Here is a 15822-nt window from a genome sequence, read left to right on the forward strand (position 1 = left end):
TTTCCCCTGTCTCTATTATGTGTATGCTAATGCACTTAAAAGCATCACACATTTTTCAAAGGATCTGTTCATTTCTTGTTCACCCCTTTTCCCCTCTCTCTGTTCGTTGGATTGCAAAATCTCTATGGACCTGTCCTCAAGTTCACAAATTCTTTCTTCTTCCAGTCCAAATCTCCTGTCAGACTCCCCTAGTGATTTTATTTTTCAGCTATTGGCCTTTCAATTCTGGAATATCCATTTGATTCTTTTTTTTTTTTTTTGGTCTTTTTGCCATTTCTTGGGCCACTCCCACAGCATATGGAAGTTCCCAGGCTAGGGGTCTAATCGGAGCTGTAGCTGCCAGCCTACATCAGAGCCACAGCAAAGCAGGATCCGAGCCGCGTCTGCAACCTACACCATAGCTCACGGCAACGCCAGATCCTTAACCCACTGAGCAAGGCCAGGGTTTGAACCTGCAACCTCATGGTTCCTAGTCGGATTTGTTAACCACTGCACCACGACAGGAACTCCTGATTCATTTTTTAAAACAATTTCTATCTTTGTTTTTATTTTCTATGTGATGCAGCACTGTCATCATGCCTTCCTTTATTCTCTGAACTTATGTATAATGGTTATTTTGAAGGCTTTGTCTGCTAAAACCAACATCTGGTCTCATTCACTGTCAGTTTCTGTGTCTGCTTTTTCTTCCTTCTTCTGGTGAGTGGGTCATACTTTCCAGTTTATTTGCATGTCTCATCTTTCTTCTGTTGGACATTGAACATTTTGGAGGATATGTGATAGCAGCTCTGGGTCCTGGTCCTCCTTCTGGACTTTTAAATTTGTTTAGTGATTAGATGGATTATTTTAGTCTATTTCCAAGCCTGCAGCATTAAGCTTATAAGGTTCTTGGGGGCACAGCCTCAGATGTGCATGCTGTCATCTTGGAATGACACTGGTTCGGGCAGGACTCTCTTTGACTCTCTCTTTCCCTGACTGCATCCAGCTGTTACACACCACTAATTATGTGCTGATTCTTCTATTGCTTCAACAATACCCTGGGGTCACAAATTGCCCCACAGCCTAAACTCATAAAGTTCCCACTCCTTTGAAGGGATATTTGCAGAGTGTTTGAGATCAGCTATCTCCCTTCCTGATTTTTGGGCAAACCACGCAGCCTGCAGTTAGCTAATGTGTCCAGTGATCCCACCAATCTCCTTCTAACTGCCTTTCACCACATCCTCCAGTGCTGAGAGCTCCCTTAGGCTTGAACTTCTCCATGCTCTACTGAAAATGAGGTCAGTTCCTCTGGGAAGAGCTGAGACTATATCTGCTTTGTGGCCTGCATCTGCCCTGGGCAAAAATCTCTTGAGCCAGAGTCTGGGCCTGAGGATGACTGAAATGGCTCCCTTCTGAGTGCTATCAGCCCAAGAGAAGCTGGGCACCCAGTGGGAGGGGTGGGCAGTTGACACAGCTCTTCTTGGCTTGTCTCTCCGGGTGTGGAAGCACCAGCCTACAAACTCAGACGATGGCAGTCAGGACCTCGGTGTTCCTGATGGCGGTGAACCCAGGGTAGAGACCCTGTCCCACCAGTAGGGCCTGTGGAGGAAGGGACCCCCACCTCGTGGCCGCACTTGCACAGAACATAGCGTCCACGGCAGGTAGCTGAGGGCAGGTAGCTGAGAAACGCTGGAGCCCTGCCCTTCCTGGGATGATAGACCTTCTTGTGGAAACGGGAGTGAAAGGGAGCCCTGTGCTGCCCCCAGCCTCACGGAGCTGAGTGGGGAGGATGGGTGGGTTTTGATTCAAAGACTACCAACTCTTGGCATGCTTACTGACCTCTAGTCGATCTTCTTGAATAACTATTTCTTCATTTTGTCTATGCCCCCAGACGGCTCTAGAGACTTTAAATGGTTGTGCTTTTATAATTTTCACCAGCTCCCCTGGCGAGCAGGTCCACGTCGTCCCTCACACTGACGTGTTCATCACCTCACTCTTCACGCATATTTTCTCCTTTTTCTTTTTTGAGTGATGTTTTATTCTGCTTGTACCAGGAGCCAAACTGTATACCCCCCTGCTCTCATTATCCTCCACAATCATCACGCACCAGCTATTTGACAGTTGTTCAAACATTAGCAGTAAGGACAACCTGAGCCCTATGAGGCCAGAAAACAGGGATCTATGCAAATTTTAGGGTCAGACTTTCCATTTTTTGCAAAACAAAGCTGATGGGGTTTTGAGAGAGGTTGCCTTGAATAAATAATTCACTAGGGAATAATATCACCCTAACAATATTCAGTCCATTAACACAGGATGTCTTTCCAATTATTTAGACCTTTCAGCAATCCCGGTGTTTTTAGGAGTATGAGTATTAAACTGCCTTGGTTCAATTTACTCCTAAGCATTTCATTCTTTTAGGATGCTATTTTAAGTGCAATTGTTCTCTTAATTTCCTTTTTGGTTTTACTCATTGTTATCATGTATAAATAGAACTCGTTTTTGTGTGTTGATCTTATACTGTTCTGCACGGACACTGCCCAGTAATGACTCTGGAAGGAAGTGTATTTAGCTCACTGTGGTCATGGATTTTGGAGGGATTTTTCTCTCTCTGTGAGACCCTACTTTCAGGACATGTCATGCATGTTCTTGCGAGTGAGATATGTGGAAACACTGTGCCCTAGGGAACCAGGTGAGTGGCTGCTTCAGTGCTGAGATGTCTCTGTGTGGAGGGTGGCTTCCATTCCTTAGGGACACAGAGATGGGGCATCACTGATCCAGAAGAGTGATGTCCCGTCAAGCCCTGTGTTTGTCCCTGTGCATACACACTAAAACACTGTGTTTTAAAGTATATGTGCATCAACCCTGACACCTATGGTCAATTAATCTTTGACAAGGGAGGCAAGAACATAAAATGGGAACAAGAAAGTCTATTCAGCAAGCATTGCTGGGAAACCTGGACAGCTGCATGCAAAGCAATGAGACTAGAACACACCCTCACACCATGCACAAAAATAAACTCCAAATGGCTGAAAGACTTAAATGTAAGACAAGACACCATCAAACTCCTAGAAGAAAACATAGGCAAAACACTCTCTGACATCAACATCATGAATATTTTCTCAGGTCAGTCTCCCAAAGCAATAGAAATTAGAGCAAAAATAAACCCATGGGACCTCATCAAACTGAAAAGCTTTTGCACAGCAAAGGAAACCAAAAAGAAAACAAAAAGACAACTTACAGAATGGGAGAAAATAGTTTCAAATGATGCAACCGACAAGGGCTTCATCTCTAGAATATATAAACAACTTATACAACCCAGCAGCAAAAAAGCCAATCAATCAATGGAAAAATGGGCAAAAGACCTGAATATACATTTCTCCAAAGAAGATATACAGTTGGCCAGCAAACGCATGAAAAAATGCTCAACATCACTGATTATAAGAGAAATGCAAATCAAAACTACCATGAGATACCACCTCACACCAGTCAGAATGGCCATCATTAATAAATCCACAAATAACAAGCGCTGGAGGGGCTGTAGAGAAAAGGGAACCCTCCTGCACTGTTTGTGGGAATGTAAACTGGTACAGCCACTATGGAGAACAGTTTGGAGATACCTTAGAAATCTATACATAGAACTTCCATATGACCCCTCAATCCCACTCTTGGGCATCTATCCGGACAAAACTCTACTTAAAAGAGACACATGCACCCACATGTTCATTGCAGCACTATTCACAATAGCCAGGACATGGAAACAACCCAAATGTCCATCAACAGATGATTGGATTCGGAAGATGTGGTATATATACACAATGGAATACTACTCAGCCATAAAAAAGAATGGCATAATGCCATTTGCAGCAACATGGATGGAACTAGAGAATCTCATACTGAGTGAAATGAGCCAGAAAGACAAAGACAAATACCATACGATATCACTTATAACTGGAATCTAATATCCAGCACAAATGAACATCTCCTCAGAAGACAAAATCATGGACTTGGAGAAGAGACTTGTGGCTGCCTGATGGGAGGGGGAGGGAGTGGGAGGGATCGGGAGCTTGGGGTTATCAGACACAACTTAGAATAGATTTACAAGGAGATCCTGCTGAATAGCATTGAGAACTTTGTCTAGATACTCATGTTGCAACAGAACAAAGGGTGGGGAAAAAAATGTAATTGTAATGTATACATGTAATGATAACTTGATCCCCTTGCTGTACAGTGGGGGGAAAAAAAGTCTATGTGCATCAGCAAAATGGCAAATTAGGAACCCTCAGGCCCTAGCAATCCTCAGCATGACTATCAGTCATTTCTCAGCAGCAATCCTGGAGGCCAGAAGGCAGTGAGATGACAAATTTAAAGTACGGGGGGGAAAAACTGTCATCTGAGAATTCTACACCCAACCAAATTGTCCTTGAAAAAGGACAGAAAACTGCCCAAATTTCCTGAAAAACATTAAGCTACATATCCGATAAGATGAAGGAACTCCAAAAAGAATAAATACAATGAGATCCACACCCAGACACATCATAGTAAAAATACCAAAAGACCAAGAGAAAATCTTGAAAACAGCCAGAGAAAAATGACTTGGCACATACGAGGGAACCCTGATATGACATTTCATTAGAAACAATTTTTCATCAGAATAATGCTCAAAGGAAAAATAACTGTCAACCAAGAATCTTTCTATCTAGTAAAAGCATCTTTTAAGAAGAAAAAACATCCTTGGAAAAATTAAAAATGAATCATTGCTAGTAGATCCACCTTTAAAATATACTAAAGAATGTTTTTCAGGCTGAAAGCAACTGAACCCAGATGGAAATTCATACATACACACACACAAGCACACACACACACACACACACAAACACACACACACAAAGACACACACAAAAACAGAAAAAAAAAAAAAAGAAGAGAGGGAATGTGGAGAGATGATTTGTGATTATAAAAATTGATGTAGGAGTTCCCGTCGTGGCGCAGAGGTTAACGAATCCGACTAGGAACCATGAGGTTGCGGGTTCGGTCCCTGCCCTTGCCCAGTGGGTTAATGATCCGGCGTTGCTGTGAGCTGTGGTGTAGGTTGCAGACGCGGCTCGGATCCCGCGTTGCTGTGGCTCTGGCGTAGGCTGGTGGCTACAGCTCCAATTCAATCCCTAGCCTGGGAACCTCCATATGCCGCGGGAGCGGCCCAAGAAATAGCAACAACAACAACAACAACAAAAGACAAAAAAAAATTGATGTAAATGCCTATTTCATCTCCTTTCTTAACTGAATTCCAAAAAAAATTTGTTGCTTTTTAAGGCCATACCTGCAGCATGTGGAAATTCCCAAGCCAGCAGTCGAATTGGAGCTACAGCTGCCAGCCTGTGCCACAGCCACACCAGATCAGAGCGGCATCTGCAAATGACACCACAGCTCACAGCAGTCCCGGATCCTTAACCCACTGAGCAAGGCCAGGGACTGAACCCATGTCCTCATGGATCCTACTTGGGTTCTTAGCCTGCTGAGCCACAACCGGAACTCCTACAAACTAATTTTTGAATCAATGACCTAAATATAAAGAGCTGAAACCATAAAGTTCTTAGAAGAAAACTTGGGGATAAATCATCATGACTTTGGATTTGGCAATGGGTTTTTATATATAACACCAAAAGCATAAGCAGCAAAAGAAAAATAGACAAATTGGATGCCATAAAAATTAAAAACTTCTGTGCCAAGGACACCATTAAGAAAATAAAAGGACAACCTACAGATGAGGAAAAAAAATTGCAAATTATATTTGATAAAAGTCTAGTATCCAGAGTATATTAAGAACTCTTACAACTCAACAAGATAAATACAAACAATCCAATTTTAAGAAGGGAGGGGGGTAGATAGACATTTCTCTGGAGAAGATACACAAATAGCCAATAAGCCATGAATGATGCTCAGTATGCTCAGTCGCTGGGACAACGCAAATCAAAACCACAATGAAATACGACCTCACACCCATTAGGATGGCTATTTTTTTTTTTTTTTTTTGGCCACAGCCATGCCACAGCAGCAACCCAGGCTGCGGCAGTCACAACACCAAATCCTTAATCCACTTCACCACAAGGGAACTCCAGGACAGCTATTATTCCCCGGTGGCCTAGCAGTTAAGGAGCTGGTATTGTCACTGCCATGGCTTGGGTTCAGTCCCTGGCCTGGGAACTTTGGTATGCCATAGGTGTAGCCAACAATTTTGTATTAATTTTGTGGAGTTCCTGTCGTGGCTCAACAGAAATGAATCCGACTGGCAACCGTGAGGATGCAGGTTTGATCCCTGGCCTTGCTCAGTGAGCCGATGATGCCGTGAGCTGTGGTGTAGACCACAGACACAACTCGGATCTGGCGGGGCTGTGGTGCAGCCCGGCAGCTACAGCTCCGATTTGACCCCTAGCCTGGGAACCTCCCAATGCTGTGGGTGCAGCCCTAAAAACAAATTTGTTTTAATTTTAAAAATTAAACAAAAATAGAAAACAACAAGTGTTGGTAAGGAGGTGGAAAAAATCAAAGCCCTTACGCACGGAGAGTGAGAATGCGGAATACTGCAGCCACTATGGAAGACAGCCTGGGGGTTCTTCAAAACACTAAATGTGAAATTAACACACGACGCAGAAATTCCATTTTTGAGTATGTATACCCAGAAGAATTGAAAGCAGGCACTCCAACAACGTATCTGTTTATCTATGTTCACAGCAGCATTATTCGCAATAACCAAAAGGTGGAAATAACCCACAGGTCATCAAAAGATGAATGAATAAATAAAACATCGTGTAAACACCAAATAGAATACTATTTGGCCATAAAAAAGGAATTAAATGCTGACACATGTTACAACATGGGTGAACCTTGAAAACATTATGCTAAGTGATGCAAATCAGTCACAAAAAGATAAACGCTGTGATTCCACTTAAGTGACAGATCTCAATAGTCAGACTTATAGGAAGCAGAATAGAGGTACAACCACTACGGAAACAGTGCGGAGGGTCCTCAGGAAATTAAACATAGAACCACCACGTGATCTGACAATCCCACTCCTGGACATGTATCCAGACAGAACTACAGTTCAAAACGACACAGGCACCCATATGTTCACAGAAGCACTATTCACAACAGCCAAGACATGGAAGCAATCTACATGTCCATTGACAGATGAGTGGATAAAGAAGATGTGGTCCATACACACAATGGAATACTACTCAGCCATCAAAAGGAACAAAATAATGCCATCTGTGGCAACATGGATGCGCCTAAAGATTCTCACACGAAATGAAGTCAGAAAGAGAAAGACAAATACCATACGTTGTGCTTATATGCAGAATCTAAAATATGGCACAAATGAACCTACAAAACAGAAACAGACTCACAGACATGGAGAGCAGACTTGACTTGTGGTGGCCAAGGAGGAGGGGGGAGAGAACAGGATGGACGGGGAGTTTGGGGTTAGGAGAGGCACACGATGACATTTAGAATGGATAAGCAATGAGGTCCTGCTGTGTGGCACAGGGAACTCGATCCAGTCTCTTGGGATAGAACAGGATGGAAGATAATATGAGAAAGGGAGTGTGTGTGTGTGTGTGTGTGTTCACGCGCGCGTGCGTATGGCTGGGTCGCTTTGCTGTACAGCAGAAATTGGCACATTATTTTTTTTAATTAGAGTATAGTTGATTTATAAAGTAGAACAGAGGTGCCAGGCTAGGGGAGTCGGATGGGAGGGAATGTCTAATGGGACAGAGTTCTAGTTCAGGAGAAGGAGAAAGTTCTGAGATGGGTGGTGGCGATGGTTGCACAGCGGCACAAACTGTACTCAATGCCACAGAGCTGTGCGCTGAAAAATAGTCCGAAGGGTACATTGCGTGTTATGTATCCTTATCACGGTAACAACCAATAGATTAATCTTTTCACTGAAACCAATGTACACGTGTGGGTGAATTAAAATGTGCAGCTCCCCCCCTCCCCCCGCCCCGGATCTGGGTGGAGGACGTGGGGTTGGGAGGGAGGAGACCTGTTGCAACCCCCCTCCCTTCTGCCACGGGGAGGATGGGCCAGAGACGGGGTTCAGCCCCAAGCGCAAGGTGGGGTCTGACCACCTGTTCCTTTAGAAAACACTCTACCCTTTGGTGGAGCTGGGAAATCACTGGTAGACCCCAGGTGGGGAGGCTGTGTTGGGTGCCTGCCTGCGGGCGCCGTGCACACCTAGAGGATGGGTCTTCCCTGAGCCAACGTGGCCCACCTGGGGGGGCCTGGGGAGCCACGGTGCTGGCTCTGGACCTCGGGGCCCTGCCCTTTGAGGAGCTTTGCCTGAGCTGCCCGGGCCCATGGCCAGCACAGCCTGCCTTTCCCCTCTGCCTGGACCACACTGCCCGCCACCCCGAGGAGACTGTGGGCACCTCGGCCGGGGTCCTGGCCGGCCACAGGCCTCTTACTGCGCCTGGACTTGTTTGGTCCCCTGGGAAGACAGGTGACCTTGACTGAGCTGTGGTTGGAATCATGCAGGACAGCGACAGGCGAGAGCAGTGACACGTGGGAGCAGTGACAGGCGAAAGCTGTAATGTCACTGTTACCTTTTGTTACTTCTGGGGCCACTTTTCTTCACTAAAAAAAAAAATGGTTTTTTAAATTATAGTTGATCTACAATGCTGTGCCAACCTCTGCCGCACAGCAAAGTGACCCAGGCATATATACACCTGTACATATACACGCATCTTTTTCGCATGTTCGCTTCCATCGTGCTCCAGTCGAGGGCCTCTTCTCACTCCGCCACAAGCCCCCTTTGAGATAGAATGTTCCTGTGATCTGCACGGGGGGGCCGGGGGCCCGGGGAGTGGCCGTGGCGGGACGAGGGAGCACAGCAGCAAAGTGGCAGAGCCCGGCACACCTGCCCCATGGACGGGCACTCGTGGGCGCGTCCACTCGCCCTGCAGTCGGCGCACCAGGAACGTGTGTGAATGACCGTGTCGGCCTCTCACGGGCGAGAGGGAAGGTGGACATGGACCGTGGGCAGCAAGGCGGCCTCAGTGGAGGGGAGAATCCGGCACAGGCTTTGAGCACTGGGCAGGGGCTTTGGTGGAGCATCTAGAGAGGCCGGGATTTGCTCTGGAGGGACCAGCACCAGGAAGCTGGGGACAGTTCCATGCCTGGGTGCTTTGAGGGTCCCCTTCTTTGTGGCTGCTCTTAGACAAGATTACGCAGTGGCCTCATCTCGTTTCATTTCACCCTGGTCTCTGAGTAGCCTCGGCAACCTCGGAGGTGGACAGCCTGCGAGGGTTTGGGGGCCAACGGCACACAACGGCCTGGCCGTGAGCCTCAGACAGCTCGTGACGGTGCCGAGATCCAGCTGCGAGGATCAGATCAGTTCCAGATGTCCGGGCCTGCTTTTCCCCCCCTCTCAGTGCCTCTTCTGGCTAAAGATGGATGTCATCAGGCCACAGACCATTCATCCACGATGTCGTGATTTTCACCCTGGTGAAGACAGTGGACTTAGAACAGAGATGCATGTACTACACGTGCTCTTTCGTTGCTTCCAGGTTAATCCCTTTCCTTTCTGGGCAGGATGCACTGTTGAAACGTGCCATGTGACAATGGCTTGCAGTAGCTTTTAAAACTCTGCACCGAACACGTATGCACAGCAAAGGAAACCATGGACAAAACCTACCGAATGGGTGGAGATATTTGCACAGGATGCGCCTGGCAAGGGGTTAACATCTAATACCTATCAACAGCTCACACAGCTCAACATCAAAAAAGAGTCCAATAAAAAAAAAGAAAGAGGCGTTTCTCCAAAGAAGGCACACAGATGGCCAGCAGGCACATGCCAAGATCTTCAACACTGCTCGTTATTACAGACATAGAAATTGAAACCGCACACCAGAACGGCCATCATCAAAAAGTTTACAAATAATAAATGCCAGGGAAGGTGGAGAGAAAAGACAACCGTCCTACACTGTTGGTATGAAAGTAAACTGGTGCAACTACTGTGGAGAGTGGTGTAGCAGTGGTTCCTTAAAAAAAATACAATAAAAGTCGAGTTGCCATATGATCCGACAATCCCACCCTGGTTACATACGCAGAAAAAAAGAAAAAAAGTTTGAAAGGATATATGCACCCCGATGTTCAGAGCAGCACTAGACACAGAAATAACACATCAACAGGTGAATGGAATACTACTCAGCCATAAAAAAGAATGAAATACTGCCATCTGCAGCAACATGGATGGGTGGACCTAGAGAGGATCATAGGAAGTGAAATAAGCCAAGGACAAAGACAAACATCCTGTCATTTATATGTGGAGTTTTTAAAATGACACACATGAACTTACCTACGAAACAGAAATAGACTCACAGACATAGAGAACAAAGTTATGGTCACCAAAGGGGGAAGGTGGGAGAAGGATAAACTAGGAGTTTGGGATTCACAGATGCACACTGCGATATATAAAATAAACAACAGGAGTTCCCGTCGTGGCGCAGTGGTGAACGAATCCGACTAGGAACCATGAGGTTGCGGGTTCGATCCCTGGCCTTGCTCAGTGGGTGAAGGATCCGGCGTGGCCGTGAGCTGTGGTGTAGGTCGCAGACACGGCTCAGATCCCGCGTTGCTGTGGCTCTGGCGTAGGCTGGTGGCTATAGCTCCGATTTGACCCCTAGCCTGGGTACCTCCATATGCCACGAGAGCGGCCCTAGAAAAGGCAAAAAGACAGATAAAAATAAAAATAAAATAAACAACAGAGACCTACCAGATAGCACAAGGAACTCTATTCAACATCTTGTAATAACTTATAATGGAAAAAAATCTGAAAAAAAAAATTCTGGATAAGCTAAGGGCAACTCAAGGGCTACCTGATCCTCGGCGTCTGCTTTAGCAAATGCATTTCGATTAGCCTGCGGGGCCTTCAGAACACAGGCGGCTCATTGATGCCTTGTGTGAAGGCTAGACACAAGGCTGAACCACTTTTCCTGGTGGTTTTAGTTCCCTTGTGGGAATTGTTTCTTGTGGCGTTTGCATGAAAAACGGAATCAATGCTCCCTTCTAAAAGTTATTTTTTAATGACTTGTGTTCATTTTGTTTTAGAAGCTTCTGGATATTCTTTTTTTTTTTTTTTCCTTTTTTCCTTTCTGGCCACCCCATGGCCGATGGAGTTCCCAGGCCAGGAATCAGCAACACTGGATCCTTTAACCCCCTGGGCCAGGCCAGGCATCGGGGGCTGCAGAGATGCTGCTGACCCAATGTGGGACCTTCTGAATAGTCTTTTTCAGACTTACGATTGACTGGAGCGGTGGTGGTTTTAAGCATCTGGATGGCTCTAACGAGCACTCAGAATACACTCGGTACGTTAAAACATGAGAGGCAAGTGTAAGTGTGAAGTGAACATGAGAAGTACCATCCTAGAGGAGCCTGCGTTGTACTGGGAGTACAAGCATCCTTTATTCTAAGAGGGATCGGTCGACCGGACCTGTGTTTTTCATTTATGGTGTCTTGAGGCATCACCAACACCAAAATGGGTATTTCAAACGGACCTTGCTCCGTGCCCCTGAGGTTGTGTCCCCCCCCCCACCCCAGCAATCTGATCTGGAACTTGTAGAGGCCCCGTTGCTGGGACGCGCTCCAGCACAGCAAAGACCCCATAATTCATGAGGCTGGATACTGCCTTCCTTGACAGACTGTTGCATTTTTTTCGGGAACACAGTAAAGCTACCAGGGATCGGTGTGACCCTTTCAAGCTACTTATTCACAGAAAATCCCACACCTTTTTACTGGGATTGATACCTTGAACCCCAAAATGTCACTCTCATCATGTCAAAAGCATCCACCTGAAAATCAACAGGCATGGCCCAGAAAGGAAGGGAACTGCGAACGTGCTACAACCTGGATGAAGCCTGGGTTGTTAAGCCCCAGGAAGCCAGCCCGTCACAAAAGGACAAGTACAGTGTGACTCTACTCGTATGAGGGTCCGAGAACTGGCAGACTCACAGCGTAGAAGGGTGGCTTCCAGGGGCTTCAGAGATGGGGAGAGGGCAGTTAGGGTTTAACGGGGACAGAGTTTCAGTCGTGCAAGAGGGCTGCTAACTATAGTTAAGGCCATCGAACTGTACACTGGAGTTCCCGTCGTGGCGCAGTGGTTAATGACTCCGACTAGGAACCACGAGGTTGCGGGTTGGATCCCTGGCCTCGTTCAGCAGGTGGAGGATCCGGCATTGCCGTGAGCTGCAGTGTGGGTCACAGATGCAGCTTGGATCCCACGTTGCTAAGGCTGGGGTGTAGGCTGACAGCTACAGCTCTGATTAGACCCCTAGCCTGGGAACCTCCATATGCCACTCGTGCAGCCCCAGAAAAGGCAAAAAGAAAAAAAATGATGAAGGTGGTCAATTTTATGGTATACATTTTACAAACATTTAAATTGTAATAAACCAATAGGCGGGAAAAGAAGCAGGAAGATGTGACAAGGAGGAGAAAATTGTATCAGTAGAATCACATCCGGAAACAACAGAGAGGATGCCATTACAAGACAAAGACATTGTATCAGTAGAATCAGATCCAGAAACAACAGAGAGGCAATTACAAGACAAAGACAAAGACATTGTATCAGTAGAATCAGATCCGGAAACAACAGAGACTACGCAATTACAAGACAAATACATAGAGACAGCTCTCACAAGGATGCCATGGATGCTCAAGAAGGCAGACGACCAGGACAGAAAGAAGACATTACAAGACAGACTAGTTGAGACTAATAACAGCAGAGCAGACATTGCCGAGAAGAGAGAAGACAAGACAGGCAAAGGACGAACAAAGTGGGAAAAAGAACACCCAGGACCTGTGAGACAGTGTCAATGAGTCCCTCAAGTCTTTCAAGTCCAAGGACAAGAGGGAGCAGCACAAACCTTTTTTTTTTTTTTTTTTTTTAAGGGCTGCACACTCAGCATGTGGAAGTTCCCAGGGCAGGAACTGACTCGGAGCCAGAGCTGTGACCCACATCTCAGCTGCAGCCATGCCAGACCTTTAGCCCACTGCTCTAGGCCAGGGATCAATCATCAAACTCATGCCTATGCAGAGAACTGAGTCACTGCAGTCAAATCCTTAACCCACTGCACCCCAGCAGGAACTCCTGGAGCAGAAAACTTTGAAGAGTAATGTCCTGAAATTTTTCAAACTGATGGGAACGAACAGATGCAAGACGCTCACCACACCCTAACCACAGGAACCGTAAAGAAAAATCACACGAAGACACATCCTATTACAATTATTTTAAACGTAAATGACCTAAATGCTGCAAACACAAGGCAGATACTATGAGAACGTGTGAAAAAAGCAAAACATATGCTGCCCCTAAGAAATCACTTTCAGTATAAAGACAGAGATACTTAAAAGTCCAGGAATGATGAAAGATATTCCACGCAACCACTGAATCAAACACAGCTGGAGTAGCTTTTTTTATTTTTATTTTTTGGCTATGCCCATGGCATGTGGAAGTCCCGGGGCCAGGGATCGAACCTGTGCCACAGCAGTGACCTGATCCACAGCACCAACAACACTGGATCCTTATCAACTAGGCCACCAGGGAACTCCTAGAGGAGCTATTAATGTCAGACAAAGGGGATTCAAAAGGACGATAACCAGAGTTACAGATAAAAACGCTATCACGCTGCATTCAGAAGACGACCGAACATTTCTATAATGGACGCACCTAGAGAGCAGAACTTCAAAATTCAGGAAGCAGGGAGGCAGAGACAGGTCCACCCGAGAGCTAGCGGTTCAGCCTTCCCCTCTCGGTATCCGATAACCCAGTAGGTTCAAAATCAGTTGAGATACACACTTGGCAACACTATCAACATTGACCTAATTAACATGTTAAAACAACTCCATCCAACAACAATAGAATTCTTTCAACAGTCTGTCTTTCTCAGGGTTCCCCACGCAGTCAGGTCCTCTGACAGAGGAAAGACAGTCTTGCTTTCTTTACAGGTTTCTTGTACAAATCCATGGGGAGAGCCCCCCCTGCTGCCCTAGTCTGGATGGGTGAGAATGTCACAGAGCCTGACCTGGTCACCCAGTGCCTGGGACAGAAAAGAGCAGTGGGTGGGGTGGTGGCACCCATGCTGGAAAAGCGTCCTGGCCGAGGCAGGCCCATGCACCTCTTGGGCCCCCAGGAATAATGATGCTGGTTTAACCGAAGATAAAGGACCAATAAAAACTGCTCCCCAGGGAGTCGGGGGTGGGACCCCAAGGCCATGTGTAAACCCTATGCTTTGCCAAGGGCCCAATTCGAGGAAATCAAACCGGTTATTTAAAAAATTCAGAGAAACAGGGATAATTTTTAATAAGACACTCGTGCTGTCATACTCCCAACGCCCTGTCAGCAGGGGAGGTACATTTTGGAGAGAAGTTTGGCCACTGTGCAGATCCGTAGCAGGTCTCAGAGAGGTCACGGGGTTCACTGTTGTGCTCTCTGCTGCCTCATCCCTTTAATTCTGCAGCTCTTTCTGATGTCAATTCTGTCACCTGCAAACTTGTTCTCTGCAGTCAACCTGCGTTCTGCTTTTTCCTTTTTTTTTTTTTTTTTCTGTCCCTCTAACTCATGGGTCCACATTTTCATTGGCTTTCTACCTATGAAGGAGTTCAGCATTTATAGCGAACAGTTCCCAACATTTTTCGGAACTCCCAGTATTTTGTCTAGACTCTGACAGCACAGCTTAGGAAAATCTGCCCTGTGGGAGAATCCGAAATTATTCAATATGTAGATGATTTACTGGCAGCCTTGGAAACTAAACAGTCACACGAAATTGATGCTCCAGTTTATTACATTTCCTCCCCCGCCCGGCAGAGACCCAGACCTCACTAGACACACTGCAGGATCGCCAGTCTGAGGTCAAATACTCAGGGCAGCTGCCAGGGAAGACCACAGAGTGCTGGCCTCTAGGAGTTGGCCACCTTTGCAGATGAAACGCCCTCCGGCAGAGGAGGAACTTAGACAAGTGGGGGAATTTGTAGATTTTCCATAGTGGATTCCAGCTTTTGCAGGCAAAGGCGAAAAACCTCAAAAGGACCAATTGATTGATAAGAGTCTAAACCCTCAGATTCGATCCGTAGAACCTGAAGAAGCTTCTGAATGGTTGCGTTTGCCTGGAATCTCTCCCCAAGCTCTGAGGAGTCCACATATTGAAGCAAAAAAAAATTCCACATGATTTGCTAGGAAAACAAAGGCAGCCTCAGACTCTAGGCCCCAGCCTGCTTCCCAGGGCTTCTGGATTTATCCTCAGAGCTGCAGCAGCAGACGCACGTGTTGAAAGGGCTCAAGACCTCTTTGGGTCATGGGACTTATCTGCATGCCCCACGTGTCATGAAAACCCTCTCTCAAGTGCGTGGGACCCCGCTCTGTGCGGCTCACTGTGGGACCAGCGTCATCAGGGTGATGACCCAGGTCAGCAGCCAGACGGGCGACACAACAGCAGCTGAGGAAGACACCAGACACAGCCTGACTCACCTGATGTTGCGGCCCCGTGTTCAGATTCGATTACGGTCCCTGCTGGGTCACGTGCGGGATGAGAATGGCTGAGACTTCCCGTGCCACGATGGGTGCCCCTGGAATCCTGGAAGCTTAGGTCCTGCCTGGAATGAAATAAGCACAAACCCAGTTAACTGCCAGCATTTCTGGGACCACCACTCTCAGTCCAGGACTTAAATCTCCAGACATACAAACATCTGTTCAGGGCTGTTAGGCAGCAGGGCAAATGTGGAAAACCAGGGGATTCTTGGCAGCGGCGGGAAATGAACTATCTTGCAGTTCTTCATTAGTGGAGAGCTGAGCTGTCAGGG

General features: G+C 46.6%; 1 protein-coding gene across 1 annotated transcript in view; it reads right to left on the reverse strand.

Annotated features, from left to right (window-relative positions):
* LOC125113773 (multidrug and toxin extrusion protein 1-like) overlaps positions 1–15804 on the reverse strand; it is an 83597-nt gene extending 67793 nt beyond the window's left edge. Inside the window, exons 1-2 of the mRNA XM_047756697.1 lie at positions 15703–15804; positions 15491–15615 (exon numbers count right to left, since the gene is read on the reverse strand). The gene's annotated coding sequence lies outside the window, so the exon portion shown is untranslated. The remainder of the gene's footprint in view (positions 1–15490; positions 15616–15702) is intronic.
* Positions 15805–15822: the final 18 nt, after the last annotated feature.

Source organism: Phacochoerus africanus, chromosome 14 (genome assembly GCF_016906955.1).
Source record: "Phacochoerus africanus isolate WHEZ1 chromosome 14, ROS_Pafr_v1, whole genome shotgun sequence".
NCBI classification, from domain to species: domain Eukaryota; kingdom Metazoa; phylum Chordata; class Mammalia; order Artiodactyla; family Suidae; genus Phacochoerus; species Phacochoerus africanus.